The sequence below is a fragment of the Capricornis sumatraensis genome, chromosome X (assembly GCF_032405125.1).
Source record: "Capricornis sumatraensis isolate serow.1 chromosome X, serow.2, whole genome shotgun sequence".
NCBI classification, from domain to species: domain Eukaryota; kingdom Metazoa; phylum Chordata; class Mammalia; order Artiodactyla; family Bovidae; genus Capricornis; species Capricornis sumatraensis.
In genome coordinates, this window is record NC_091092.1 from 92455059 (window position 1) to 92471823 (window position 16765).

Genomic DNA, 16765 nt, shown 5'->3' on the forward strand with positions numbered 1-16765 from the left:
TGGTCTTTCTCAGACCTTTTCTCCTTCCTGGCTTCCCTCTGTGTTGCCCCTTTCTTTTTTCAAATTTCTGCTTTTCTGTTTCTTTGTCTTACTCTTCTCATTCCCTTCAATGAGCAACAGTCTTTGGACCAATCTAACTCTCCACATTCCTTTCACCACTTACCCCACTCTGTCTCTTTTGTCTGCTCCATCCCCACCCTACCCTTTGTCCCTCCTCCTAGATTTAAGGATGAGTAATGTCTGGAGCTACTGCAGCTGTTCTGAGCCAATGGGGCCTCCCAACTCCCAGATCTGAATAAGGCTGATCCTCAGGAGGGGCAGAGGGGAGAGGGTAGCAAGAAATAAGGAGTGTTGTTACACTTGTAGTCTCCTTTTTTGCCATTCATTTTGGAAGAGGAAAATGAAACAAAAGGGGAATTTAAAGCTTCTTCTTTTATCTTGCTCCAGATGCAATTAATGATGCCCTGCTGCTGCTGCTGCTGCTGCTGCTGCTAAGTCGCCTCAGTCGTGCCCGACTCTGTGCGACCCCAGAGACAGCAGCCCACCAGGCTCCCCCGTCCCTGGGATTCTCCAGGCAAGAACACTGGAGTGGGTTGCCATTTCCTTCTCCAATGCATGAAAGTGAAAAGTGAAAGTGAAGTCGCTCGCTAGTGTCCGACTTCTAGCGACCCCATGGACTGCAGCCTACCAGGCTCCTCCATCCACGGGATTTTCCAGGCAAGAGTACTGGAGTGGGTTGCCATTGCCTTCTCTGAATGATGCCCTAAGAGCTTGGTTTGACTTTCTAGGAAAGAAAACTCCTCTAAGAAACCACATTGTTTAAACATTAGGTTTGCCTGGACCACAGGATCTGATAAGACAATGAAAACAGAAAAGGCTTTTAAGACCAATTTAATCCACACACAAATGTAATTCTAATGAAGAATCAATAGTCTGGCAGATCATTTTTCCTACTGCTCCTTGGAGAAGCTTAAAGAGACTTTCAATCAATGGAGTGGATAGTGAATAAAATGTAATAGACAAGGTGGTACTTGATCTTGGCAAATTTCCTAAGGTGATTCTTCAGTGGCTGCTGTTTAAGAAACAATGATCTAATGAAATCAATATATAATGAGAGGTGGCCAGATGCTTACACAAATTAATCAAGGCTATGACCACATCTGAAGAAAGAATGGCTCCACTAACAAGTGTGCCCAGCCTTAAGAAGAAGAGATGCAGAACTGGAAGAGCATGGCTAGTCCTGTCTATGGGAGAGAGATTTGGAGATATCGCTTGTTGATTTATCGTTGCCTAGACCCACTTCTCCTCTTTCCTTTGTTGTCTTTGGGGAATTCTCTCTGACCATTGTAACAGGCCTTGTCAATTGCCCCCTTCTGCCAGGTTGTCAGGGCTCTTCCTTGGTTCCAGGGCCCACTTTTCCCCTATATGATTCAGGACTAAGTCCTGAGTGATTTAAGCCAGTGGTTCTCAAGCATGGTCTGAGATTCTCAGGGGATTCCCAAGACCCCTTTAGACTGCAAGGTCAAAACTCTTCTTGTGATGTTATTTTCATTTTTCACCTTCATTATTTCACAGGTACATAATGGAATTTTCCAGAGATTACATGACATCATGATGTTATCACTCTGACAGTTAACAGAATGTTTCTGTATTTTGGTATTTTTTAAAATTTTCCAAGTTTTAACATATAAATATCTGTGTTTTTACAGATAAATTCAGGTTGACTTCAATACTTATACTATACTGTTATTATTATCTACAGTGGTTCCTGTGATAATCTCTTTAACTATATTATTATTAAATATATTATTACTTTCACTTTTTTCAACAGTATTTATTTATTTGGCTACACAAGGTCTTAGTTGCAGCATGAGAACTCTTAGTTGCAGCGTGTAGGATCCAGTTCCCTGATCAGGGATCGAACCCAGGCCCCCTGCATTAGGAGCATGGAGTCTTAGACACTGGACCACCAAGGAAGCCCCATATTATTACTTTTAAATCACAAAGGTTTCCTTGCATCTATATGGAAATACACAAAAAGTTAGTGTATTTCATTGTTTGGTCTTGCAATCATGTTTTTAAAATTTCTCAGTCTTCTGATATTATATAGACTGGTAGCTATCGCTCATATAAACAAAAGCTCTTTGAGATCTTCAATAATTTTTAAGAATATAAAGATGTCCTGAGGCTGAGAAGTTTGAGAACTATTGGCTGAAGCCAGTCACAGGAGGTCCCAATCCTCTTTCCAGAAATTGGTTAAAGGAAAATGTGTCACTGTCCCAACTCATGAAGCAGAAAAGGAGTCTGCTGTGGAGTGGAATTGTGAAAAAGATTTTTTTGACCTGAAAAGAAACACACAAAGGAGCAACCATTCCTTTTATTTATTTATTTATGGTTGCACTGGATCTTTATTGCTGCCCATAGGCTTCTCTCGTTGCTGTGGCCTCTCTTGTTGCAGAGCACAGGCTCTAGGTGCGTGGACTTCAGTAGTTGCCACACACAGGCTTAGTTACTCCAAGGCAAGTGGAAGCTTCCTGGACCAGGGACTGAACCTGTGTCCCCTCCATTGACAGGTGGACTCCTATCCACTGTATCACAAGGGAAGTCAAGAGCAACCATTCCTTTATTTGTGGGGGTTTTTAAATTTAATTAATCAATTAATTAATTTTTGGCTGTGCTGGGTCTTTTTTGCTACGTTCAGGCTTCTCTTAGTTTCAGAGAGTGGGGGCTACTCTATAGTTGCAAGTTTGCAGGCTTCTGATTGCGGTGGCTTCTCTTGTTGTGGAGCTTGGGCTCTAGGCTAAAGGGCTCAGTAGTTGCAATGCAGGTTTAGTTACTCCGTGGCATGTGAGATCTTCCCAGAGCATGGATCAAACCCGTACCCCCTGCGTTGGCAGGCAGGTTCTTAACCATTGGACTACCAGGGAAGTCCCCTTGGTTTGTCTTTTGATACTGTCCTGTCTGGAAGTGATGCTGAGATCAGCAGCCAGCCAGGCAAGGTCGCCTAAGAACAAAGTCAATGCACTGAGTTTCACAGAATGGCAGGGTAGGATAAACTGAGTCCTGGAGGTACTTCTGGGTCCCAAAAGTACCCCTACCTGAGGGCTTCATTTTTTGTGAAGTAATGCATTTTTTGTTGTTTTTAAAGCCAGTTGGGTAGGGTTTGAAGCTACTCGCATCTTAATTAATTAATTGATATACCCATTGTATGCAGTCTTCATGACACAATAAAACTCATGAAGGGTGAAAACCTGAATAGGCTAGATATTAATTCTTTGCTCCCTAGTGTTTTGAAGAGAGTTGATTTCTAACCTTAGTCAACTAGATGCTCTTTTTGAATTATAAGCAAAGAATATAAGAATGGGGGCAGGGGAAGAGGATGAAGTTTTTCACTCCTCAGAGCATTCCTATAGATCTCTTTCTTATTTCCTGCCCTGTTCTTAACCTGGTCCTCCAATCATGCATAGATTCTAGAAGCACAGAGTTGATTTTTGTTGTTCATAACCAACAACCTTAATGGAGAAGCAGGATCAGAGATAGGAATATACTAATTACTAAGTTGTGCACTCTATTTCCTTTGTTTCATCAGACAAATATAACTCAAGGCTCTTCATCCCTGGGGGAATTTTCTGGCAGTCCAGTGGTTAGAACTCTGCAAATCCACTGTAGGGGGTATGAGTTTGATCCCTGGTCAGGGAACTAAGATCTCACATGCTGTGTGGTGCAACCGAAAAACAACAACAACAACAACAACAACAACAACAAAACCTCTCCATCTCTGTTGGTACTGGTTCTCTGCTCAACCAAGCAGCCACTCCATAAGTGCCTGGCTGGGTTGCAAAGAGTCAGACACAACTGAGTGACTTTCACGCATAACATAAAATCTACCATCTTAACCATTTTTAAGTATACAGTTCAGTAGTATTAAGTACATTCACATTGCTGTGCAACCATCACCACCATCTATTTCCAGAACTCTTTACCTCTTTCAAAACTGAAACCTTGTACACATTAAACAATCACTACCCATTATCCTATACCCCAGCCCCTGGCAACCATCATTCTACTTTCTGTCTCTATGGATTTTGCCTATTCTATGTATCTCATATAATTGGAATCTTACAGTATTTGTCTTTTTGTTACAGGCTTATTTCACCTAACATAATTTCCTCAAGGTTCATGCATGTTGTAGCGTGTGACAGTATTTTCTTGGATCAACCCTTCTTAAACCATAATTCTGCTGCTTCTTGGACCCACTTTGATTAGCAAGATAGTAGGCCATACTAAAAATCTCAGGATAAGGTCTTGAAGTCTTAATCTTTGTGTTTTACTTTTTTGGCTTACCCTTCCTAACTCTTTCACTGGGAAACGAGAGCATCCATGTTTGTATTAGTTTGTAATAATTAGTAATTATTGTATAATTATAATACAATTATTTGTATTGGCTGTTGTAACAAAATACCACAAACTGGATGGCTTCAAACAGCAGGAATTTATCCTCTCACAGTTTTAGAGGCCAGAGATCCAAAATCAAAGCGTCAGCAGGGTTAGTTCTTTTAGGAGGCTCTGAGGGAGAATCTGATCGATGACTCTCTCCTAGTTTCTGGTCATTGCTGGCAATCCTTGGTGTTCCTTGACTTAAGATCCATCACTCCAATCTTTGCCTCTGTCTTTATATAGTTTTCTCCCTATGTGTCTGTCTTCTGTGTCTCTGTGTCCTAAATTCCGTCTTCTTATAAGGACACTGGCCATTGGATTAATGGCCCACCTCAGTCCAGTATGACTGCATCTTAACCTTGTTACATCTGCAAAGACCGTATTTCCAAAGAGGGTCTTATTCATAGATTCTGGGTGGATGTAAATTGGGGGAGACAATGCTATTCAGTGCAGTACATTGTTGCCTCTAAGGAAATTTGGAATTAAGATCATTAGAGAAGGAACATAAAGAGAAGGAAATAGATAACACTCAGCTTTTTGTTTTGTTTTGCTCCTAACTTAGATCATTGTACAAAGTTAATGCACTTTGTGCAAAAGAAAAATCCTTGATTGGAACAGAACATAGTATAATAAAGATTAGAAAAAGAGGAGAGGAAAATAGAGACTGCCTTGTGGTGCTCTCCCCCTACCAAATGCTGCCTGAGATTCTCTTGATCTGGTAAGGGGGAGGAGAGAGTAGAGACAGTGGCCTTAGAGGAGGTTAAGGACGCCTAAGAAGAAAGGATTGAATGGTGGGACCATGAAGAGGAGCAGGAACAGGGTGAAAACAGTGTCAAGCACTGTTGCTGGCAGCTGAGGGAAGCCCTCCATGAAGAGGGCAAGAGTGGCTATGCCACCTAACAAGGCAGTGCAAAGCAGAGGTAGAGCCCAGAATAAGTAGGCAATCTGACCAGAATAACTGAAATTTTGCCAAGAATTTTCAGTAGTTTTAAGGGAAATACTGGGTTTTTCAAGTGGCTAGGATTTGAGTCATTTTTTGAGAATGTTGAAATAAGAGACCACATTGGGCTGTACTTTTCAGATACATTTAGGCAGAAGGCATTTAGATAACTTTTGGAGTTGTCCAATATCAATGCTTTTGTCTTGAGACCCCTACAACATTGACATCCCTACCACAGTCATTCATTCAACAAACATTTGTTGAACATCTACCATGTGCTGGGTTCTGGAGGTCCAGGGATGAGAAAGTCAGACAATCTCCCTGCCCTACTTGGTGTCTTCTGGTTGGGAAGAGAGGCACTGAACTAACAATTTACATGCAGACTGTATGAATAGCTTTACGACTCTTGAAGAGCAAGAAGAGTCACATCTTTTGTATTTCTCCAAATTAGATTAAAACTGACTTGAGCTTTCAGGAGCCAGAAGAGCAAGAAGCTCAATACCATCCTCTTTGGCTCTTCTCTTCCTCTGGTTTATCTATTAGCTTACTTAGATTACAAAGGAGGTTGGTCTGTTTGTCCATACCTCAGCAGAGAAAAGCCTCTACTGCCATGCCTGCCATTGTACCTCATTGCCACAATGTATGACTAGCGAACACAGGTCTGCTTCCTTCCATCTGACACTGCTGGTCCACTCCTGAGCAAAGCTTCCAGTGCAGGTCAGCAAAGTCCTTCAAAGTCTTCCCAAGTGGCAACTCTAAGTGACCAATGTTTCTGGGCATACTTTCAGCTCTTTTCAGAGACCTCACTGCCTCAGAGGCCTTGGATTTCAATTGAATCAGGCATCTGCCCATCACAGACATTCTTACTTTCCATTCTTTAGGGATTCATCCCGGGAGTTGAGAGACTTTTCTTTTTAGGCCCCTGAAATTCCCTTTATTGGGCAAAATAACCTCATTACCTCCAAGGAGGGCCCAGATCTAATCAACACACAATTTTGCTAATGCCTCCTAGGAGAAAAACCTTACAAACCTCACTCTCCCAAAGAAGTACAAGAGTGAAATGGGTATTTAATTGGTTCTCGACCACCCAGCATTCCTCACTCTTTTGGTAACAGCACCCTGATTTGGGAGATTTGACTGATTATTCTCCTATTGGATATAGTCTGGTTGGACTGTCAACTATTGGATATAGTCACCTATTGAATATAGTCTGGATATATCCAACTATTGGATATAGTCTGGTAGGACTGGCAAAGCATGACTATCATGCTTTCCTCTAGTCAAGGGAGTGGCACATGACCCAAACCAAACCAGCTGGATCTTGAAGAGGTCAGCACTTTACTGAACTCTAATGTGCATATGAATCACTTGAGAGTCTTTTTACAATGCAGATTCTGAGCCAGTGGGGCCTGAAATCCTGCATTTCTAAAAAACTCCCAGATGATGCCAGTGCTGCTGTCCCACAGATCACCTTTTGAGTAGAAAGGAAGTAGGGTGAGCAAACAGTATTTTCATCTAAAACTGGATGGAATACCTTCATTCAGATGGAGTAGCCTTCAGTCTAGAAGTAGCTCATCAGTCTAGAATTGCTCTGGATCCTGTCCTCTCTGACCTGAATGTTCAGCCTTTCCTTCCATTTCTACAAGTTCTCTATATCCTTAGAGTAAATTATATTTCGTATTCAAGATGACAGAATTTATTTCTGATATTTGCAACCAGAGGGCGGAAGGAGAAGAAGGAAGGAGGGAAGGAGGGAGAGAGAACAATTTCCCTCCAGCTTGTAACTAGGTCAAAGTACCATTGTCTGTCTATACAGCTAGCAACTAGTTTTCAGCCTTTATGTGCTGCTGATTTCAGCAAAGACATTCTGTCTTGTGAACCCCTTTGGGAGACTATTAAGGATCTTGGGCTTCTTCAAAACAGTAGAAATCTTCTTCATCTAGCAATAACTGAAGGAAAACTTTGGGGAACTATGTGCATAGATGCTTGAATATTCATCTTGTTTCGATGTTTTGATAAAGGAAAAAATTCTGCACATCACTGTGATTCTTTGCATTGATGTCAAAGTCTCCATTAATAATTTTTCAGGTTCATCAAATTTCTGGAAGGCCATATTTGAAGGAATTGGCATTATAAATGCTATAGCTTATTAAAGCCTTCCTGGAAGGAAGGATATATGATTAAGGGATGATCTGAGCTTGATGTCCCAAACTCACTGTTCTCACAACTCAGGTACAAAGCTGTGAGACAAAATACGAGATTCTCCGTGTGTACCTGAGAGATTGTTACTAGCTGATAAGAAGAGTTCAGGAAGCTCCTCCTTAAAAATAAAAATAAAACCAGACTTAACATCTCTGCCAGGGTTAATCTTTGAATAAAGCCCTCATATGAAGCCCTGGTTCCCAGAGATGGAATGAATGCCTGAGGACATTGGCATTATTGTGGATGAAGCCCAGCAGCTGGGAATTCCAGGAAATGTTCAGCTCTGGTTTCTCCTAGGCAAGTAATGTAACACTCTTATAGCGTTTCCATCTAGGACCATATTTGGAATGGTGCAGAATCTGTAATGGATAAAGCAAAAATATGGATGAGTTTTGCTTGTCCACACTGTTTTCAAAATCAATGGTTCTTGCCTGCCCAACATTTTGCCAAGATGACTCTGCTTCCAAGTCTCCAGAAATTTTCTGACAGCAAATAATATGAGGTATTATGTTCATTTGAAGTTTGGTTTGTAATAAGCTTATTATTCCATATCACATAGTAATTTGAGTTCACTCATATGTAGCAAAATTTGAATCTATAAGACATCATTCATTAGTATTCAGAATGATATATTTAAGGGTCTCCTCTCAAAGTCATTCTTGTAAGGTTGGCAGTTCAGCCCAACCTCATCTCCTCTCTTGTAACTGTGAGGGTTTTAAAAAAGTTTATTAATTTATTTGTATTTTCGGCTGTACTGGGCCTTAGTTTCAGCACACAGGATCCCTCATTTCAGCACATAGGCTTAGTTGCTCTCTGGCCTATGGGATCTTAGTTCCCAACCAGGGGTGGAACCTGCATCCCCGGCATTGCAAGGCAGATTCTTAACCACTGGACCACCAGGGAAGTCCACGACTGTGAGGAATTTTGATCATAAGTCTTTGCTTGCAAGTAACAGAAAGTGACCCTGGCTACCTTAAACAAAAAGGGAATTATTTCAAGGCTGGGGTTGAGAACTCACTGAATTGAAAGGAAGGCTAGGTAGACAGAAACCATTTAGCTACCAAGGGAACTTCAGAATAGCAAAAAATTTATTAACAGTTTCCCCCAGATACCACTCCTAGAGTGAATGAACACCAGTCATTTTTTCTATCTTTGCATCACTGTATACAAATCCCTGACATTCAAATAGAAGAAGCAAGGAAGATGGTCAAACCAAAATCAGATGGATTATATTCTTTGTAGCCGAAGATAGAGAAGCTCTATACAGTCAGCAAAAACAAGACCAGGATCTGACTGTGGCTCAGATTATGAACTCATTGCAAAATTCAGGCATAAATTGAATAAAGTAGGGAAAATCAACAGGCCATTCAGGTATGACTTAAATCAAATCTTTTACGATACAGTGGAAGAGACATAGAGATTCAAGGGATTAGATCTGATAGAATGCCTGCAGAACAATGGATGGAGGTTCATAATATTACACAGGAGGTGGTGATCAAAACTATCCCCAAGAAAAAGAAATGCAAAAATGCAAAATGGCTGTCTAAGGAGGCCTTACAAATAGCTGGGAAAAGAAGAGAAGTGAAAGGCAAAGGAGAAAAGGAAAGATATACCCATCTGAATGCAGAGTTCCAAAGAATAGCAAGGAGAGATAAGAAAGCCTTCCTCAGTGATCAGTGCAAAGAAATAGAGGAAACCAATAGAATGGGAAAGACTAGAGATCTCTTCAAGAAAATCAGAGATACCAAGGGAACTTTTCATGCAAAGATGGGCACAATAAAGGACAGAAATAATAAAGACCTAACAGAAGCAGAAGAGATTAAAAAGACGTGGCAAGAATACACAGAAGAACTATACAAAAATATCTGAATGACCTGGATAACCATGATGTTGTGATCACTCACCTAGAGCCAGTCATCCTGAAGCACAAAATCAAGTGGGCCTTAGGAAGCATTCCTACAAACAAAGCTACTGGAGGTGATGAAATTCCACCTGAGCTATTTCAAATCCTAAGACATGATGCTGTGAAAGTGCTGCATTCAATATGCCAGCAAATTTGGAAAACTCAGCAGTGGCCACAGGACTGGAAAAGGTCAGTTTTCATTCATTCCAATCCCAAAGAAGGGTAATACCAAAGAATGTTCACACTACCACACAGCTGCACTCATTTCACCTGCTAACAAGGTAATGTGCAAAATCCTTCAAGCTAGGCTTCAACAGTATGTGAACAGAGAACTTCCAGATGTACAAGCTGGATTTAGAAAAGACAGAAGAACCAGAGATCAAATTGCCAACTTCCTCTGGATCACACAAAAAGCAAGAGAATTCCAGAAAAAATCTACTTTTGCTTCATTGACTACACTAAAGTTTTTGACTGTGTGGATCACAACAAACTATGGAAAATTCTTAAAGAGATGGAAATACAAGATTACCTTACCTGCCTTCTGAAAAACCTGTATGCAGATCAAGAAGCAACAGTTAGAACCAGACGTGGAACAACAGACTGGTTCCAAATCAGGAAAAGGGTACGTCAAGGCTGTATATTGTCACCCTGCTTATTTAACTTATATTTAGAGTACATCATGTGAAATGCTGGGCTGGATGAAGCAAAATCTGGAATCAGGTTTGCTGGAAGAAATATCAACAACCTCAGATATGCAGATGATATCAGTTTTATGGCAGAAAGCAAATAGGAACTAAAGAGCCTCTTGATGAAGGTGAAAGAGGAGAGTGAAAAAGCTGGCTTAAAACTCAACATTTAAAAAATTAAGATCATGGCATCTGGTCCCATCACTTCATGGCAAATAGATGGGGAAACGGTGACAAACTTTATTTTCTTGGGCTCCAAAATCACTGTGGACAGTGACTGCAGCCTTGAAACTAAAAGACACTTGCTCCTTGGAAGAAAGCAATGACAAACTGAGACAATGTATTGAAAAGCAGAGACATCACTTTGCTGACAAAGGTTCATCTAGTCAAAGCTATGGTTTTTCCAGTAGTCATGTATGGATGTGAGAGGTGGACCTTAAGTGCTGAAGAATTGATGCTTTCGAACTGTGGTGTTGGAGAAGACTCTTGAGAATTCTTTGGAAAGCAAGGAGATCAGATCAGTCCATTCTAAAGGAAATCAACCCTGAATATTCATTGGAAGGACTGATGCTGAAGCTGAAGCTCCAATACTTTGGCCACCTGATGCGAAGAGCTGAATCATTGGAAAAGACCCTGATGCTGGGAAAAATTGAAAGCAGAAAGAGAGGGGAACAACAGAGGACGAGATAGTTGGATGCATCACTGACTCAATCGACATGAATTTGTGTAAACTCTGAGAGATATTGAAGGACAGAGAAGCCTGGCAAGCTGCAGTCCATGGGGTCACAAAGAGTCAGACATGACTGAACTACTGAACAACAATGAACAGACCATTTGCAGAAAGTACAGTGGAGGAATGACTATATGAACAGAGATAGTCCCTGTCCATAAGGGTCACATACACTATCAACTGAGTGCTCCCTAGGGCAGGGCCCTGGACCCAGGGCCCACAGCCTTCTCAAGGACTCCCCATCAGATGCTTTGTTTATATCAGCTCGTTTAATCCTCACAGCAACACTGTGGAATAAGTATGATTATGTCCCGTTTGTCCAACAAAGGAACATGCTCAGACAATGGAAATGACTAGCCCTAGACTGTCTAGCTATGAGGTGGCAGAGCTGAGGTTGACCTTACACTGGTCATTTCTCCTACGCATGCTGCCTTGGCTGCCGTACATGGTTGTGCAGTTGATGCATTGTACACAGTGCCCAGTCCAGAGGGCTTCCCAGGTGGTGCTAGTGGTAAAGAACCCACCTTCTAATGCAGGAGACATAAGAGATAAAATTAAAAAAAAAAAAGAGATGTGGGTCCCATCCCTGGGTTGGAAAGACCCCCTGGAGGAGGGAGTGGCAACCCACTGCTTGCCTGAGAATCCCACCAGCCTCCTCTCCTCTGTCCATGCGATTCTCAAGGCAAGAATAGTGGAGCAGGAGATCTTCCCACTAGCAGCTTTCACTTTCGCTTTCACTTTCCCAGTCCAGAGGACTGGGGCTAAGCTGAAATCTAACCTGTGAAAGCCTACTGCCCCTTTGTAAACCTGTGCCTATCTGGAAGAAGGGGCTCATTTTTCTAATTTGTCCATCCAAGGGAGTGTCTTTTTCACTCTAGTCAGGGAACAGGGCTAGTAGAAGTCTTACCTGTTGCATCTCTTTGAAGTAAGTGTGCAGAGGGGGTGGTTAGGGGTGGCTGGATAAGGAAGAGATAGCATAGGATGAGTGGCTGTTATCTTGACAGAGGTGGAGGAAAACATGAAACATTGCATGAGACCCAGGGCGTACTCAGGGCAGGAGCTTCTACATAGGGAAAAGGACAAACAAGGGGCATTGCCTCTCCCTGGGAATTTATTCAGGCTTATGTGAGCTTCTCAGTACAATCTTGGGGCTTGATCTGAGGGGCATGCAATCTGTGGTGTTCTACTTTACGATCTCAGTTTGAAGGCTCCACTTGAGGGGACAGGGCTCAGTTCATAAGGCATAGATGACCCATCCACCACCCTGGCCTCTCAGTTTTCTGACCTTTTCATCTCTACCTTATCCTTCAGCCATCTCAACCTCCTTCTTCCATGGTCACAGCATAGCCCTTGTCCTCAGTGAAAAAAGGAAATTCCTCCGTGAACCTCAATTTCAAACGTACCACTCTAATCATCATTTCCTGGTCCTCTAGTTGATCTACTCTTGTACCTACCGTGCATAAGAATTCTTCAATCACATCTCAACCTCTGATTCTTCCACTCCATCACCTTTTCACTGCCCCTCACTCATCTCTTGTCCTCCCTTACTTTCTTAACTAGTGTGATAGGCAGAATTTTGAGATGACCTCTGTGATCTCTACTCCCTGGTATTACCCCTATATAGTCCCCTTCTCTAGAATATAAGCAGGACTTCTGACTTGCTTCTAACTCAAACCTGGGTCTCCTGAATTGCAGGCAGATTCTTTACCATCTGAGCCACCAGGGAAGCCCTTCTAACCAACAGAATATAGCAAATATGATGGGAATTTATACATTATGGCTCCATTTTGTTACCATGTAAGGAATGTAGCTGCAGGCCTTGAAGAGATAAGCTGCTAGGCTGTGAACTTCCTATTGATAGGGCCACATGGCAGGAAATTTCAAGAAGACCATAGGATCTGAAGGCCTCAGCTCTATAACCAGAAACAAACAAACAAACAAAAAAACTAAGTTCTACCAATAATCATGTAAGCCTGGAAGAGAATACGGAATAATACATGGCTTCATATGAGACCACACCCCTGGCCAGTATCTTGATTTCAACTTGTAAGACCCTGAACAAAGAATTCTGCTAAGTTGTGTCTGGAATTCCAACACATGGAAACTGTGAGTAATAAACATGTGTTGTTTTAAGTTGCTAAGTTTGTGGCAATATGTTCTGTAGCAATAGAAAACTAATATACCCAGCTTAGGTTTTCATTATCCATCATTATAATCACTCCCTTGCAATCATCCTTACTATTCTAGCCCTTGCGGCTGACAGACCCTAAAGTAACCCCCAGTAATCCCCACCACCTGGTGTTCATGCCCTGTGCAATCCCTTACCCTGAGCAGAACCTGTGAGCTGCTTCTAGCCAAAAGAGTATGACAAGAATGAGAAGATGTCACTCCTCTAAGACTCCATCTTATCAGACTAGAGTTTAAAAGACTTTTTTCTAGCTTTCAGAAGTAAGCTGCCATGTTGTGAGAGGGCCGATGGAAAGGACCACATGGTGAGGAATTTGGATTCTAGCAACTGAGAGCCATCTCTGCCTGAAAGCTAGCAAGAAAATGAGGACCTCAAAAACAAAAAAATGAATAAAAAATAATAAAAATAGGACAAAAAAAATAAGAAAAAGAAATTTTAAAAAAGAACCCCAAAAAAGAAAAAGAAAATGTGGACCTCAGTCCTGGAGCTTCGAGGAGATGAATTCTTCCAACAAGCTGAGGGAGCTTGGAATTGGATATTTTACCTAGTCAAGCCTCTGATGTGACTGCAGCCCCAGCTGACATCTGTATTGGAGCCTGATGAGACCCTGAAAGAGAAGACCCAGCTATTTGTTCCCAGATTCCTGGCACATAGAATATGTGAGGTGATAAATGCATATGGTTTTAAACCTCTAAGTTATGGTAATGTGATATGCAGTATAGAAAACTAATACAGTCTTCCTCTTCCATCTTTATACTGACTTGACCAAATAAAACCCAGGTTGGCAAGGACCTAACAGAAGCAGAAGAGTTGAAGAAGAGAAGGGAGGAATATACAAAAGAATTATACAAAATAAACCCAAAGATTTTAATGACTCAGATAAGAACGATGATGTGGTCACTCATCTAGAGACAGACATCCTGGAGTGTGAAGTCAAGTAGGCCTTAAGGAAGCATTCCTACAAACAAAGCTACTGGAGGTGATGGAATTCCAGCTGAGGCATTTCAAATCCTAAAACATGATGCTGTGAAAGTGCCACACTCAATATGTCAGCAAATTTGGAAAACTCAGCAGTGGCCACAGGATTGGCAAATGTCAGTTTTCATTCCAAACCCAAAGAAAGGCAGTACCAAATGATGTTCAAACTACCATACAGTTGCACTCATTTCATATGCTAGCAAGACAATCCTCAAAATCCTTCAACTAGGCTTCAACAGTATGTGAACCAAGAACTTCCAGATATACAAGCTGGATTTAGAAAAGGCAGAGCAACAAGAGATCAAATTGCCAACCTCCATTGGATCATAGAAAAAGCAAGGGAATTAAAAAAAACCCAACATCTACTTCCGCTTCATTGATTACATTAAAGCCTTTGACTGTGTGGACCACAACAAACTATGGAAAATTCTTAAAGATATGGGAATACCAGGCCACCTTACCTGCCTCCTGAGAAACCTGTTTGCAGGTCAAGAAGCAACAGTTAGAACCGGACATGGAACAGTGACCTGGTTCCAAATTGGGAAAGGAGTATGTCAAGGCTGTATATTGTCACCTTGCTTATTTAACATATATGCAGAGTACATCACGTGAAGTGCTGGGCTGGATGAAGCCTAAACTGGAATCAAGATTGCTGGTGGGGGGTGTGGGTGGAGATTGCCGGGAGAAGTATTAACAACCTCAGATATGCAGATGATACCACCCTAGTGGCAGAAAACAAAAAGGAACTAAAGAGCCTCTTGATGAAGATGAAAGAGGAGAGTGGAAAAGCTGGCTTAAAACTCAACATTCAAAAAACTAAGATCATGGCATCCGGTCCCATTGCTTCATGACAAATAGATGGAGAAAAATTGGAAACAGTGACAGACTTTATTTTGTTGGGCTCCACAATCACTATGGATGATGAATGCAGCCACAAAATTAAAAGATGTTTACTCTTTCGAAAAAAAGGTATAACAAACTTATGTTGTTGTTTTTCAGTCGTTTAGCCATGTCCAACTCTTTACGACCCCATGGACTGCAGCATGCCAGGCTTCCCTTCCTTCACTATCTCTCAGAGTTTGTTCAAACTCACGTCCATTGAGTTGATGATTCCATCCAACAGTCTCATCCTCTGCCACACTTTTTTCCGTGCCCTCAATCTCTCCCAGCATTGGTGTCTTTTCCAATGAGTTGGCTTTTTGCATCAGGTGGCCAAAGTATTGGAGCTTCAGCTTCAGCATCAGTCCTTCCAATGAATATTCAGGGTTGATTTCCTTTAGGATTGACTGATCTGATCTCCTTGTCATCCAAGGGACTCTCAAGAGTCTTCTCCAGAACCACAATTCAAAATAATCAATTTTTCAGTGCTCAGCCTTCTTGATGGTCCAACTCACATCCATACATGACTACTGGAAAAACCATAGCTTTGACTGGATGAATCTTTGTCAGCAAAGTGATGTCTCTGCTTTTCAATACACTGTCTCAGTTTGTCATTGCTTTTCTTCCAAGGAGCAAGTGTCTTTTAGTTTCAAGGCTGCAGTCACTGTCTGCAGTGATTTTGGAGCTCAAGAAAATAAAGTCTGTCACTGTTTCCATTGTTTCCCCATCTATTTGCCATGAAGTGATGGGACCAGATGCCATGATCTTAATTTTTTAAATGTTGAGTTTTAAGCCAGCTTTTTCACTCTCCTCTTTCACCTTCATCAAGAGGCTCTTTAGCTCCTCTTTGCTATTTGTCATGAGGGTAGTGTCATCTGCATTTCTGAGGTTGTTGATATTTCTCCCTGCAATCTTGATTCCAGCCTGTGATTCATCCAGCCCAGAATTTCGCATGTACTCTTCATATAAGTTAAATAAGCAGGGTGACAATATACAGCTTTGACATACTCCTTTCCCAATTTGGAACCAGTTCACTGTTCCATTTCTGGTTCTAACTGTTGCCTCTTGTCCTACATATAGGTTTCTCAGGAGGCAGGTAAAGTGATATGGTATTCCCATATCTTTAAGAATTTTTCATAGTTTGTTGTGGTCCACACAGTCAAAGGCTTTAGTGTAGTCAATGAAGCAGAAGCAGATTGTTTTTGGGAATTCCTTTGCTTTTTCTATAATTCAATGGATGTTGGAAATTTGTTCTCTGGTTCTTCTGCCCTTTCTAAATCCAGCTTGTATATCTGGAAGTTCTCAGTTCATGTACTGTTGAAGCCTAGCTTGAAGGATTTTGAGCATAATCTTGCTAGCATGTGAGATGAGCAAAATTGTCCAATAGTTTGAACATTCTTTGAAATTGCCCTTCTTTGAGATTGGAATGAAAACTGAACTTTTCCATTCCTGTGGCCACTGATGAGTTTTCCAAATTTGCTGGCATATTGAGTGAAGTACTTTCACAGCATCATCTTTTAGGATTTGAATGCCTCAGCTGGAATTCCATCACCTCCACTAGCTTTGTTTGTAGTGATGCTTTCTAAGGGCCACTTGAAAATATGCTCAACATTTCTTATTATTCAGTTCAGTTCAGTTCAGTCGCTCAGTCGTATCCAACTCTTTGCAATCCCATGAATGGCAGCATGCCAGGCCTCCCTGTCCATCACCAACTCCCGGAGTTCACTCAGACTCACGTCCGTCGAGTCAGTGATGCCATCCAGCCATCTCATCCTCTGTCGTCCCCTTCTCCTCCTGCCCCCAATCCCTCCCAGCATCAGAG